At 47.6% G+C, this 13919-nt stretch overlaps 1 long non-coding RNA gene across 1 annotated transcript in view; it reads right to left on the reverse strand.

The window, feature by feature from the left end:
• Positions 1 to 506: 506 nt before the first annotated feature.
• The window catches only part of LOC142018392 (uncharacterized), a 166594-nt gene continuing 153181 nt past the window's right edge, over positions 507 to 13919 (reverse strand). Inside the window, exon 3 of the long non-coding RNA XR_012646813.1 lies at positions 507 to 585. This is a non-coding gene — a long non-coding RNA (uncharacterized LOC142018392). The remainder of the gene's footprint in view (positions 586 to 13919) is intronic.

Raw genomic sequence — 13919 nt, forward strand, 5'->3', positions numbered from 1 at the left:
ATTTACCCCTGAAGATATTTGAAATTGAATCCTCTCTGTTTTACTCTGGTATGTACATCACCCACCACTAACTGTGGATATTCAGCATGTATAAAGTATCCTTGAACCTTGAGACAACACTGCTAGCATGGGCATAATTAAGGATACTCATTACCCAGCTCAGAAAATACAACCTAGCCTTTCTGTAAGGAGTCATGGTATGATCTGTTTACATATAACACCTTTTTCAGAACCAAAGAGCTGCTGGGACAGTGGCAACTTAATTGCATAGCAGCCGCATTCAAAGATATTTTAAAATACCATGAACAAGTCCAACTTTTAAGCATAAAATGGCCAGTGTGCTGAAAACAAGTATTTAAAAGTATGAACCAGAAAAGTCCTTTTCATCAAGAAAGACTCAAATAAAACTAAAATCAACTATTGCATCTTTAAAATGCCTGTAGGATGCCACATTCCACATCTGAGCTTTCTAATGCTCCACATACCTAACTAGGGACTTGATGAAGAGATCAGCAATGTCAGAATTCTTCAATCCACTGAAGGGAAGATGGAGAAGATTTCTCTCCTGTGGATGGAACACGACACCTGTCAGGAAACAGTTAAACCTTCTGTAGTAAAGTAAATATTGGTGGGAGCCCCTGGTTTTAATATTGACAGAAAGTTGGGATATTACTTAGATTAAACGGGAAAGCTACTTCAAAAATAATTTTCCCTTTAAAGTATTTACATTTGATATAAAAAAATAGGAGAAGTGTTTATACTGACACTGAATTGTGATATTATCTTGGATGCTTCTGAACTGCCTAGCTGCCCCATTGACTAACTTAACTTTTTGTGCCATTGGAAAGAGGGTTTTTATTATTGTTGTTATTAAGGATAATCAATATTTCTATTGTGGTAGCATGTGGAGGTCTCATTCAGGGTCTGTATCGCTAGGTGCTGTACACTCATTATCGGAAGAACAAAAGTCCTTGTCCCAAAGAATTTGCAGTTTGGTAAGTAATTACCACAGAGACTGACTCAAAGATTCAACCTCTCACCTCTTCAGTTAGGCTACGTCTAGACTGCAGGCATCTGTCGACATTTTGTTAACAGCGCATGCGTCCAGACTGCAGATCTGTCAGAAGAGATCTGCCGATCGGGAGCATTCTGTCAACATCCCAGTACAACTCATTCCACAAGGAAGAAAGGATGTCCAAACAGAGGGGAGGGGTTTCCAACATTTGGCCTTATGTGGACGGATGAACTGTTAGAAAACCCTCTCCCAACAGAAATGTCAGCAAAAGATATGGAAATGCATTGTGCAATGTGCACGTATTTTGCCTACAGATCTCTTCCATCTAAATGTAGACTTAGGGTGAAAAAGTTAAATAAATATCAGATGCTGTCCTCTTTCTCCCCAGCAAAACAGGGAAGACCAGGCAATTTTCTAAGATAAAAACATATAACAAAATAATCTATTTAAACAGCTTTCAGACCTCCTTCACAAGTTATAAAATAAAAAACAAAAGGGAGAGCACAAATTCAGGGCTTCTTTTCATGAAACTCCTTTGTAGGTCAGCATTGAACTTTTGCACAAAATGTTGTTTTGAGTTTCAGTTAAACTAAGCACAGAATTCACCATCATCTTCCTTTTACTTTAACATTAGTTAATATTTACGTAGCATTAATTTTTAAGATCTTTTAGACATCAGTTTCTGGTAAAGGACTGCACAAGCACACTGCTTTCAACAGTGGGAATAACACCCTCCCCACACCATCCTGCACTGTATAAATAAATGTGTGTATATTTGGATTCATGATAAGTAAGGCAGAAACTTTTGGCAAGAACTACAAAAATAAACACTTTCTCCAGGTATCCAAACCTCAGAATAATCAGTTTAAGGCCTGGTATTCCAAGTGATGGCAGGAACAAGGATACACACCAGGAGTTAAACCCTGGTAACGAGCACAAGCTCAAGTAAGCAAGTTGTGTGGTCTGACCAACAGAACCCCTCTTAGTTATAAATACTACGGTGCAATTGGTCTGTAGTTGCTAGGACAGAGCATGAGAGGAGACGTGGATCCATTACAATGCTCAGTGAAATATGGATCCATACCAGTGGATATACCAATATGCTGTTTGTGCTATGTTTCTGCCATTGCCTTGGTTTCCTACACTTAGGAACCAATCCACCCTTCACTGGAGTCAATAGAAGAACTTCCACTGACTTAAGTGGAGCTTGATTTGATCCACACTTTTGTAGGGGAGCACCAGTTCAGAGCTGGACTCTAAGGCATGCAAAAAGGTACAGATTCTCAGGGAGTTTCTTTACAAAATTTACTCCTAGCTGTATGGTACTTGGTTGTTCAGGATATTTTTATTTATAGATGATCATCCAACATTTTCTATTTATTATGAATTATGCTGATACGTATAACAGATCTGCAAAGACACATCCATGTGTATGTGTAATTGTTACATGCAATTGAATGGAAATTAAATACCAGAAACGGAAATTAAGTACCAAAACCTATGTTAACATAGAGTCAACTATAAAGATTAACATCATGATGGAAACCAGGCCAGGCTGAAATTCAGCCTCTTACCCAACCTATTGTGCTTACAGTACGTACTGCAGAAGCAGATGATTTCAGATGTCACATGTAGCATGCTCAATTGGCTAGACTCAAAGTCAATGACAGTGCACCAGCCATAATTCTAAATTTCCTGGATTTTGTTCATTTAAACCAGACCTCAGCATTATTAGAGGTTATCTCTTTGCATTTAACTCTCTTTTTTATGGTTACCTTTAAAGGAACTGCGCCAAAGCAGTCCACATGTTCATGGAAATGTTTGAGCTCTGACAAGCCATACAGCTGGTTTAGAATTGCTATGGTTTATCACTTGAATGTAAATATTCTTAGACTTGTAATTTTACTGGCTAGATTCCAAGTGAGGCAACACAAAGCCACTATTGTTCCAATGTGTCCCCACTCTATTGACCAAGTGCCCTCTCTCAATGTAACATAGACAATGAGATCAATAAACTTTGCATAAAAATAGTTCTTGTGTATGTTCAGTGTTAAGTACTAAACGAGTGATGAACAACCATGAATGGTGAATGGGCCACATGAGTGGCCCTCCTTTACCTCAGTGGGCTGCAGCAGCCTGCAGTCCACTAGGGCCCACCTGTGGCCCCATGGCCTTCTCCCCTCCAACATGCCCCTCTTGCTCGCAAGGGTATCAGAGCCCTGCACTTCCTTGCTCCTCCATCTCCCACCCAGCACTTTAGGAACATGATAATCACCTGAATCATGCTGGGAAGGAAACGGGAGTGGCAAGGAAGTCTGTGGTTCTGATATTCTGGTGTGTGAAATGCACGTGGTGGGAGGCTAGCTGGGGACCCCAGTGGCCTGCATGTGGCCTGTGGGCCACAGGCTGCCCACCACTGCACTAGATTAAATACATTAATTTTGTATGACTGTTTGTAAAGACAAACTCTTGGTATTTCTTTGAAATGAAAAAGGCATAGGACAAAAAAATCTTTCATCAGTCACTGACTTTAACATATTCAGAGAGCTACTTCACTGCTACGCGTCTAATGAGTATAAATAACTCATATGAGCAAGGTTTGCAGGACTTTACACATACTGTTGAGCACTGAGTTAACTAAGACATGCCAAAGAAGATTTTGCATTGTGCCAAGTTTTACACAGCAAGGGCACTATTCAGCCACTATTAGCTATCCCTTCCTTGAGAGTACTCAAGAAGCGAAGTGCTACACAATGTGAGTAAGAGTGGAAGAATTAAATTGACGATAACAGAAATTCTAAAGGGCCACCTTCTGAAATAACTGGACAAGCGGTTGTTCGTAGTTTGATCAACGCTTCTGGAAAAGGAATGCGGAACTGGCAGAGGAAAAGGGGCATGTCATTGAGGAACAGAGGGACTTGTTATAAACATGGCACAGTATATCCTTTTAAAAAAAAAAAGGAAACAATGTAATGCAAATACCACTTGAAAGCAAATGGTTTGCTTCTGTTTTCACACTAGTGAGAACCAAGATTAACCCATCTGAAAATGATGGTACTGCACCAACCTAAAACTGGTGTGAGAGGAGAACCAGACATGGGCACTTCAAGTAATTTCAATAGCATGTAAATGTAGGGGAAAGGATTAATGGAAATCTTAAAATACGTAAGCAAATGTGGCACGCATATTCATGAGGAATCCACAAGTGGATGGAAAACAGAAATCCACTTCACCACAGCACCATGGCTAAGAGATCAACAAGAAAAGGCGAAAGTCACTCCTTTCTTTCCAAAATCTACACCAAGCCTGAAGAAATGAGGGAAAGAATCCACCTCCATGGACAGTGGACAGTGCATGGAACAACCTGCTGCCTCTCTAAGGGCCTGTCTATACTACTACCTTCCTTCGAAGGAAGGATGGTAATTAGGGTGTTGGGAGTTTACTAATGAAGTGCTGCCGTGCATAGGCAGCACTTCATTAAGCAAATTCCACGCCCCCCTCTCCACCCACACAGCAACTTCAAAGTACCAGCACGCGTCTAGCTGAGGTTCACCCGCTGGGACTTTGTCCCCTTACACCTCAAAATTTTGAGACGTAAGGGGACTTCGAAGTTGCCCCGACACTTTGAAGTACCGGCGGGTGACCCGCGGCTAGACACGTGGCGGTACTTCGGAATTGCTGCGGGGGGAATTTGCACGGCAGCACTTCATTAGTAAACTCCCAACACCCTAACTACCATCCTTCCTTCGAAGGAAGGTGGTAGTGTAGACAAGCCCTAAGTGTAGTTACGGAAGCCCCTGAGATATACTAAACAGATGATCCGGTGGCACTGGAGTTCATGGCATAGGTGTGCACTCCATGGCTGCTCCATGGCTGGAGCACCTACAGGAAAAAAGCAATGAGTGCCAGCACCTCCCAGCAGCTCCACCAATCAGCTCCTCCCCTTCCCATTGCACACAACACAGGTGAGCTGTTGAGTGGCATGTAGGAGTTTGAGGAAGCGAGAGGGCAGGAAAAGGCAGGATGGGGACTTAAAGGAACGGGTGGAGTGGGCATAAGCCCAGGGTGGAGGAGTGGAGGGGGAGGGGGTCAAGCATCCTGTAGGAGCAGAGGAAGTCAGCGCCTATGCTTCATGCTCAATTATAGTGTCCCCCAAACTTACCCTCCTCTACCACAGCCCCCCTTCACTTTCACCCAGGCAGATCTGGAATGGAGCTTAGAGGCACCATGTATGAGGAGTACAAAGGCTGCCTGTTCCACTTTTGACCTAGCCATTCACAGGCCCCCATGGTGTTGGGGCCTGTTGGGTAAATTTTACTCTAAAGAGCAAAGGCTTTCCGTAGGAGCTCACAACGACATCTCTGGGACAGCCAGAGAGTTGCATAACCCATGACTAAGAAGCATTTGAGCCACAGCTCACAAATCATGCTGCACTTTCTGAACAAGCTTTTAGTGATAATAGAAACAAAGTTCAAATGGGCCCATCTTGTTGTGAGCCTGAAAATAAAGACAATTCCATATGAAGCGGTGCCTGGCTAGGAATCAGGAGACCAAGAAAAACAAACAGTATAGGTAGCCTGGAAACTAGAGGCACCTCCAGGGAGCAGTTGAGATGGAATGTCATCAGACGAGGCTGCAAGACAGCTCAAAAGCTGTAAACAGATACAAAAATCTTGGGAAATAATTCAGCTGAATTCTGGACAGCCATAAACAATGTGAAGTAATGGGAACCTCCCAAGGTTATCTAGTTAGGAATGGCAAAAGCAACAAAACATTACTATGGCAACAGCCTGCAGAGGTCTGAGATGAGAGCCTCCAAGCAAAACCAGGTGTTAATTACACAGAGGAGAGAAAAAGGGAAGCAGTTTAATTCCTGGAATTCTTGCACACAGAGGGCTGTGATCCCTGCCCCCGTCCTGTCCTGCCACCAGAACCCGAGCTGCAGGCATTGCTCATGCCTTGTGCAACACGGTGCAGGCTGTTAGCAAGCCCACTCTGCCGCAGAGCTGCCAATCAGAGAGACCTGTGCTATCTGGGGAGGGTCAGGTACAGGCCAGACACACAGGTGCACTGAGTCAATTCATCTCCCAAGAAGCTAATGCCAGAGGGCCTTTTAATGATCAGAGGTGAAAAATTAGAAGGAGCCTCACCCCAGGCAGAATTCCTGAGGGACAATGCCTGGGCTGTCAGTTCCCATCCCCACCCTTCTTATTTGCAGCTGCTTCATATGTATAGTGGGTTTCAAGTCACATCCTCCAGCGGCTATGGAAATGAGTCTCACCACATAATTTGAGCACTTCTCCAAGCAGACGGGGTGAAGATTTATTAGTGCCCCATGAGGTGCCTATTTGCCCCACAAATACATCCAATACATATGGCCTTGTCAATCATCCCCCATATCTCTTCCTGTCATCCAGCAGCAAGTTTTTCTTTCCCTTGTTCAGTGCTGGGGCAGTATAGGACCTTTATGAATGAGGGGTAGTTTGAGATAATACTTAGGCACTTGGTGCCTGATCATTCCCCCTTGGGTCTGAGGAAGAAGGAACTGTGAACATAGATACCCCAAAGCTCATAAGGAACAGCTGGAGTAAGTTTCCTCCTTGACAACCATTCTAAATTCTCTTCTCTCCGTGGAAGGAGTTCCAGGCAACCTAGGGCCCTATGTGAGGAAGGGGCCAGGAGGGCAAGGAGCTCTCTTACACTCTCCAGCAATGTTGGATAGCTGCAGAAAAGGTAAAGTCCTCAGCTTTTTCTTACTTTTCCAGTGAAGCTTACTACATGCTGCCGAACTCTTGTTAAAGGTGGAGGTGTATCTGGCAGCATGGTTCCATCAAGTCCAATAAGCTGTAACCAGAGGGATGGGAACAGATGTGGCAGCTTGTAGAGAGACATAGATCCTCACACAGACGGGCCATTTTCATTGGTGGAGCCCTGAAACTAGTACTGATAACACCACAGAATTTGAGGCCAATTTTCTCGTTTATGCACGGTGGCAAAGCCTATTTCCCCAGCAAAGAATGTTGTGCTTCCTTCCCCAAGATATTTCAGCAGACAGGCTTACTGGTGAACTATAAAGTGAGCACTGCAGAGAATTAATGGAAACGAAATTTCAAATTTATAATTACAAATATGCTCACCAGAAACCTGTTTCTGAGAGTCATACTCATAGAATCAGGGGACTAGCTCATACCATGTGAGCTGTGCATCCAGTCAAAACCAACGAAATTTCAAGTATCAAACTGCTGCAACAAACCACACATAGGCCAACTGACTTAGTAACTGTGGAAAACATAAAAATTCCAGAAAGTCATGATCTGCTTACATACAATTAATGAATAGAAAAGAAGCAAGTGTCTCTGAAAAAAAGTATTCATTAGAAATTATTTGCCCAGTTCTACTCATGATAATTAATTTCTAAATTAACAGGTATGCGACAATAGGCTGATTATTATATAACGTGCCTGCCCTGAATGGCAATTAATTAAAGAGACACAACAGTGATAACAAGTAGCTAGGTTGTACACTGGAATTAGATCTTATCTTTTACTTGTAAGATATTGTTTTCTCAGCAGGTTATCCAATCAGCATCTGGAGTCAAACTCTTCACTGAAACAGATGCAGAAACAAAAAGTATCTCAACAACAACAACAACAAAAAAATGTCGATACAAATCTCTCTCAAGAAGTGAACATTGAGTTGAGAAATAATTGTATATCCTCCCACCTTACAGCTAAAACAAAGCAGAAACAAAACTACAGGCTGAGGTTTCAGTTACATCTGCTCTTGATCACTAAAATATCTGAATGATGGAGAAAATTAAGACCACAAATCTAAGAGTAGTATTTCATGTTGCAATTCTCTCCAGAGCAAAACTGAAAGGAAATGTAATAACAATCACAAAGATATTTGATTAGAATTAGGTATGGAACTACTGGCTCTACCAAAATAAAATTAACTTGAACCATTGCCCAGATTCATCACAATTCAAATATCCAAAATCATTCTGAGGCCAGTTTAAAAAAAACCCACACACCCCTTGGTATTAATTGGCTGACCAATATGAGACAGATTGCCACAGCAGTTTGTCCAGTAGGAAATACCAGAAGCCTAACAAGAAAGATTGGGCCAAGATTTTTAAGTCATCAGAGAATTGAGGTGCTTCCATTTTAAACATTGGAGCTAAAATTTCAAATATAGGCTGGATTCCACAAGAGACAATACTGACGAAAAGACTAAGATCACAGATAGAAGAACATGTAGTGGATGAGCAAGCGGGTTTCAGGAAAGACAGAAGTACCATACAGCAGATATTGGTGCTAAGATTGATGGCAAAGAAAGCTCAACAAAAAAGCAAGAACATCTATACTTGCATTGTCAATTTTCAGAAGGCATTTGATAATGTAGATCAGAAAGTGACTTGAGCGGTGTTGGAGTTGTACGGAGTGGATAGCAAAGTGATACAGTTGTTGAAAAATATCAGTGGCAATGCGGAGGCAGCGGTGAGAATGTACAAGGAGTTTGGAAGTTGGTTTAGAATGAGTAGAGGTATGAGACAAATAGATCCAATATCACTGAGTATCTTCATCACGAATCTAGAAAGAGTGATAGACAAGGTCAAGGAAGTGGTGGAAGGGATATTTATGCATGGGAAAAGAATTAACAACTTGAGGTTCATGGATGAGATCATTATCATTGAGGAAAATGAGAAAGAAGCTAGTGAAAATGGTGCAGGTGCTAACTGAGGAAGGGAAGCAGTACAGATTGATTATGAACATCCATAAAACAAAAACAATAGTATTTGGAGATAAGGAAATAGGAAGGAAGATCAGTGTAGATGAGATTGAAATAGAGAATGTAGAGAAGTTCACATATCTGGGGAGCAACATAACATATGATCTAGACTGTAAGAAGGAAAAAGCTACTAGAATAGTGAAAGCAAGAGTGAGTTTGAAGGCGATAGATAAGATCTGGAAATCAAAGCAATCATCTTAGGAATGAAACTGAGCATCTTGAAAATGTGTATGCAGCAGTTTGTTGTATGGATGTGAGACATGGGTGATAACGAAAGATTCAAAGAGAAGAATATTGGCGATTGAGAGGAGTTGTTCTAGAAAGATCCAGAAAATAGGATGGATGCAGAAAGTCACAAACAAGGAATTATATAGGAAGATACAGCCGAAAGAGAACCTACTGCAGAAGGTTATACAATGAAAGTTACAGCTATTTGGGCATATTTGCAGAATGAACAATGAACAAAAAATCAGGACCCTGGTGTTTGGCATAATGGATGGTTTGAATAGGAGAGGCAGACCCCACGAAGAATGGGTTAATGATATAGTACATTGGTGTGGACCTAGTCTACAGAAACTAAGCTACTCCACACTGGACAGAGAAAGATGGAAGGACATAGTGAGAAAGACATCAGACACTAATGGACGCTGAGCCCATGGTGATAGTTGTTGATGATGATGATGATGATGCAAATTGAATGAAGAGCTCCTACAGAAACAAATCAGAGAAACAGAACAACTGTAAAGGATAAGTAGATCCTGAACATCCATGGATATCCACTTCATAGCTGTGAATGTCTGCTTTGGCAAATGCATTGGCAGTTGTTACATTTACCATCTTTGCAGATTGTGACTCCGATACAGATCCAAACTTTGTGTCAACACAGAGCTTTAGCAGTGAAATGTAGCGCTGGTACAGATGCATATAAAAGGTGGAGTGAAGGCCAGTGGTTGGGTACAAGTTAATCATCACAGATGCAGATCCAAAATTTTGCCTACACACAGGCTCTAAGGAGAGGGTAGCTAAATTCCATTTTACAGGAAAAAAAAACAAGAGGAGGGTAAGTTCCTTGTCAATATGAATCAATTCAAATTTGGGGCCCAGCCATGGCCTAACTCAGGCCCACAGTAAAGAAGGTTTCAGCAACTCAGTAGTTCTGTTGAGCTCCACAGTTGAATATATGCCTCTGGATCCTGGTAAGACAGGAGTCTGTATCAATTTGCTGTGCAGGAAGAGTAGCAGTAAAGGGCTACTACACCTTTAACCATGAGGTTACAAAGGATTAGACTCTTTGTTAGTTTTCAATGATTGTTCATGAAAAATGCATTAAACTAGGATGGAAAAAAATCAAGTCTAAGAAAAGTGAACAAAGTGTCTGTGATTAAAATAACCCTCAGATTGGAAATGATCAAGAGGCTACTTCTTAAAAGCTAAGAGCTCCCAAATCATCACCATGTTTAAAAGCAGGAACATTTAACATTGTGTGGTTTTCTTCATAGGAAGTAGAAGCCCTTTCAATTTCAATCATTGAAATTAAGAAATTAGTCATCTCGACATTAAGTGATAGACATGCCACTAATGACATGATGCACTACAATTTTACAGCAACATTGTTTTTTTTCATTGCTTTGAAATGAAGAGGCTTGTGACAAATGCCTATGTTGGCAGAAATCACACACTATAGCTGTGTCTACACGTGCACGCTACTTCGAAGTAGCGGCACTAACTTCGAAATAGCGCCCATCGCGGCTACACGCGTCGGGCACTATTTCGAAGTTAACTTCGACGTTAGGCGGCGAGACGTCGAAGTCGTTAACCCCATGAGGAGATAGGAATAGCGCCCTACTTCAACGTTCAACGTCGAAGTAGGGACAGTGTAGACGATCCGCGTCCCGCAACGTCGAAATTGCCAGGTCCTCCATGGCGGCCATCAGCTGGGGGGTTGAGAGACGCTCTCTCCAGCCCCTCAGCTCACTGGTGGCCGCGTGAAGCGGCCCCTTAAAGGTCCCCTCCCCTGCCCTGACTCTGCAGGAAGCTGAGGCAACGTGCAGGCTGCAGCCTGCACACGCGGGCAGCCTGCAGAGCCATCAGCCCACCACAGAGCGGCGATGGCGAGCCAGGAGCCCCCCCAGCGCCCCCAGGGGACCCCCCCCCCAAGGGGAGCCAGGGCAGCCAGCCCAGCCAGAGGGCCACCCAGTCTGGGAAGCGGCAGCGGGGCCCCTCCTGGACGGAGGCCGAGCTGCGGGACCTGCTGGGGCTCTGGAGCGAGGAGGAGGTGCTCCAGGTAATGGGGAGCAAGAGGCGGAACGCGCATGCATTCGCTCGGCTGGCCGACGGCCTGGCTGACCGGGGTCACCATGCCCGCACTCCGGACCATGTCCGGAGTAAGGTGAAGGAGCTGCGGCAGGGTTATGCCCGGGCCCAGGATGCAGCCAGACGATCTGGGGCCGCCCCCGTCACTTGCCCCTTTTACAGGGAGCTCAGGGACATCCTGGGCTCCCGGCACACCTCCTCCCCTCCGGCCACCCTTGACACCTCGGCTGACGAGCCCCAGCAGGCCCTGCAGCCGGAGTCCGACCCGGAGGCAAGCCCCGCACCCCGGGGGCCCCCCCGGAGGCCATCCCCGGGACATCGCGGCAGGAGGAGGAGGAGGAGGGGGGCTCCTCCTCCGCAGAATCCAGCCTGCAGATCCTCCTCCTGCCATCCCGGAGCAGCAGCAGGGCCTCCGACCCCCGGGGATCTCCGGACCGTGGGAGCGGACCCACAGGTAGGTACCCCTCTCTGGTGGACACCCCGGGGCTTGAGGGGCAGGGGTAACAGAGATGTGTCCAGGGCCCCCCACACGCTCACATGGCCATGGCCCCAAGGACACCAGGGCCATGGCCCTCACAGCACTGCAGCCATCAGCCCGTGCCCCCCCCTACCCTGCATGACAGTGCCATGCCCCATCCCCGGGCCAGGGGGGAGCGGAACCTCGAGGGGCCCCCGGGCGGAGGGGGTGGGACACCCCGCAGCAGCAGCATGTGATGGAGTGGGGGGAGTGCCAAAGGGAGACTCAGGCTACATATGAGCCACAAGAGCCGAGGAGCTCCCAGGGCCAAAGGAGGATCCTGGCGCTACAGCTGGCAGGTGACACCTCTGCCCTGAGCAAACAGGAGGGAGGAGCCGAGCTGGCTTGGAATTGGGGGGCGAGGGCGGGGGCCACAGGTAGAGGCTAGGGGGAAGGGAGAGCTGGTAGGCAGCCAGCCTGAGGAGGGGGAAAGCTGCATCCCAGAGGGGCCCCCCTTGGGGTCTTCTCCCCATGACAGGTTGGAAGGACTGTCTCTTCCAACAGCTGGTGCTGTCACTCCTGCCAGAAACTGGCCATCTGTGGCCTAAGAAAGCTCTCCTGCTCTCAGACCCTGCGGGGTGAAGTGAGAGTCGCTCCCACCAGGGGACGGGGTGCAGGGCAGGGGGACCCCTGAACCCCATCCATCACAGCAGCATCTCCCGGGGACGGGGATGGGGAACCTGCAGCACAGGGCGGGGGGGACAAAGGCCACGGCTCGGGGCCCACACTAACGTCTGTCTCCATTCTTCTATCCCCCCTCCTCTCCTGTGTCCTGCACCTGCACCATCCGAAGGACCGGAAGAGAGCGCCGGCGAGGCCTCGGTTGTCCCGGAGAGCCCTCCGGGACCCTCGCTCCAGGGCAGCCTCTCGGCTGAGGAACGACCGGCCCCGCGGAGGGCAAGACGGCGGACCCCGCGCCTACTACCGGCGGCGGCAACGGACCCCCAGCTGCTGGCCATCCTCCGCCGGCAGCTGGAGGTGTCGGAGCAGCACCTCCAGCTGCAGGAGCGGGTGCTGGCCTGGCGCCAGGAGGCATGGGGGGCCTATATGCAGACATTCAACCGGCTGGTTGATTACCTGGCCCCCCATGCCGCGCCGGCCGAGCCATCGCCCGCCCTGCCCGCTCCTGCAGCCCCACCACCAGCTGCTCCAGCCGTCGCCAGGCCGTCCACCGTCGCCCCACCACCCACCCGCGAGGGCCACAGCACCGAGGGACCCCTGGAGCCACCCGAGACTCGCCGGCGCCGATACCTTCCGGTGCAGCCCGCTCCCACCCAGCCGCGGACCAGACTGCAGGCACGGCGGAGCTCCCGGCCGGACACGCCCAGTGCTGGGCTCTAGGGGCGAGGGGCCCGGGACGTGCCCCCCCCCTTGTTGTACATAGTTGGACTGTTTGTTTTTGGTGCCCCCGTTTGCCCCATCCCCCCCATGTAAATAGTTCTCCCCGTTCTCCTCCCTGCTTTTCTTTTTTGTTGATGGCGCACACTTATTTGCTTTGTGGATGTATTGTTTTATTTGTGCCCATCTTGCTTTGGTTGAACATTTGTCCCTCCTTTGTGGTTTGTGTTTCACATATTTATTTATTTACATACAAAAAAAAAAGTTTCGTTAAGACAAAAAAAACGTTTACGTTCACCCACAAGTTCATGCTGTCATTTCTCCAGGACAAGTGGGGGGGGGCGGTGGGGTGCTCCATGGTGTGGGCGTTGGGGCAGAAGTGTGGGGGAGGAAGGGGCGGGCAGTAGGGGGCCTGGGCAGAGTTCACCCCGCGGCCTGTTGGTCGAAGTGGGCCTGCAGGGCCTCCCGGACCCGGGTCCACTCTGGGTCCACCTGCCGACTGGGGGCAGCAGGTGGCTGCACGTGTGCCCTGCCGGCCTCCGCGGCCCAGCCCGGCAGAAAGGTCTCCCCCTTGCTCTCCACGAGGTTGTGCAGGGCGCAGCAGGCACCCACAATCTGGGGGATGTTGTTGGGGCCGGCATCCAGGCAGGTCAGGAGACATCGCCAGCATCCCTTGAGGCGGCCAAATGAGCGCTCCACCACCTGGCGCGCACGGTTCAGGCGCTCGTTGAAGCGCTCCTGGCTAGCGGAGAGATGGCCTGTGTAGGGGTGCATGAGCCACGGCCGGAGGGGGTATGCCGCATCTGCGATGACGCAGAAGGGCATGGTGGTGTCCCCCAGAGGGATCTCCCACTGGGGGATGTAGGTCCCCGCCTCCAGCCGGCGGCACAGGCCCAAGTTCCGAAAAACCCGGGCGTCGTGGGTGCTGCCAGGCCAGCCCACGTA

The sequence above is a fragment of the Carettochelys insculpta genome, chromosome 10 (genome assembly GCF_033958435.1).
Source record: "Carettochelys insculpta isolate YL-2023 chromosome 10, ASM3395843v1, whole genome shotgun sequence".
Classification (NCBI taxonomy): domain Eukaryota; kingdom Metazoa; phylum Chordata; order Testudines; family Carettochelyidae; genus Carettochelys; species Carettochelys insculpta.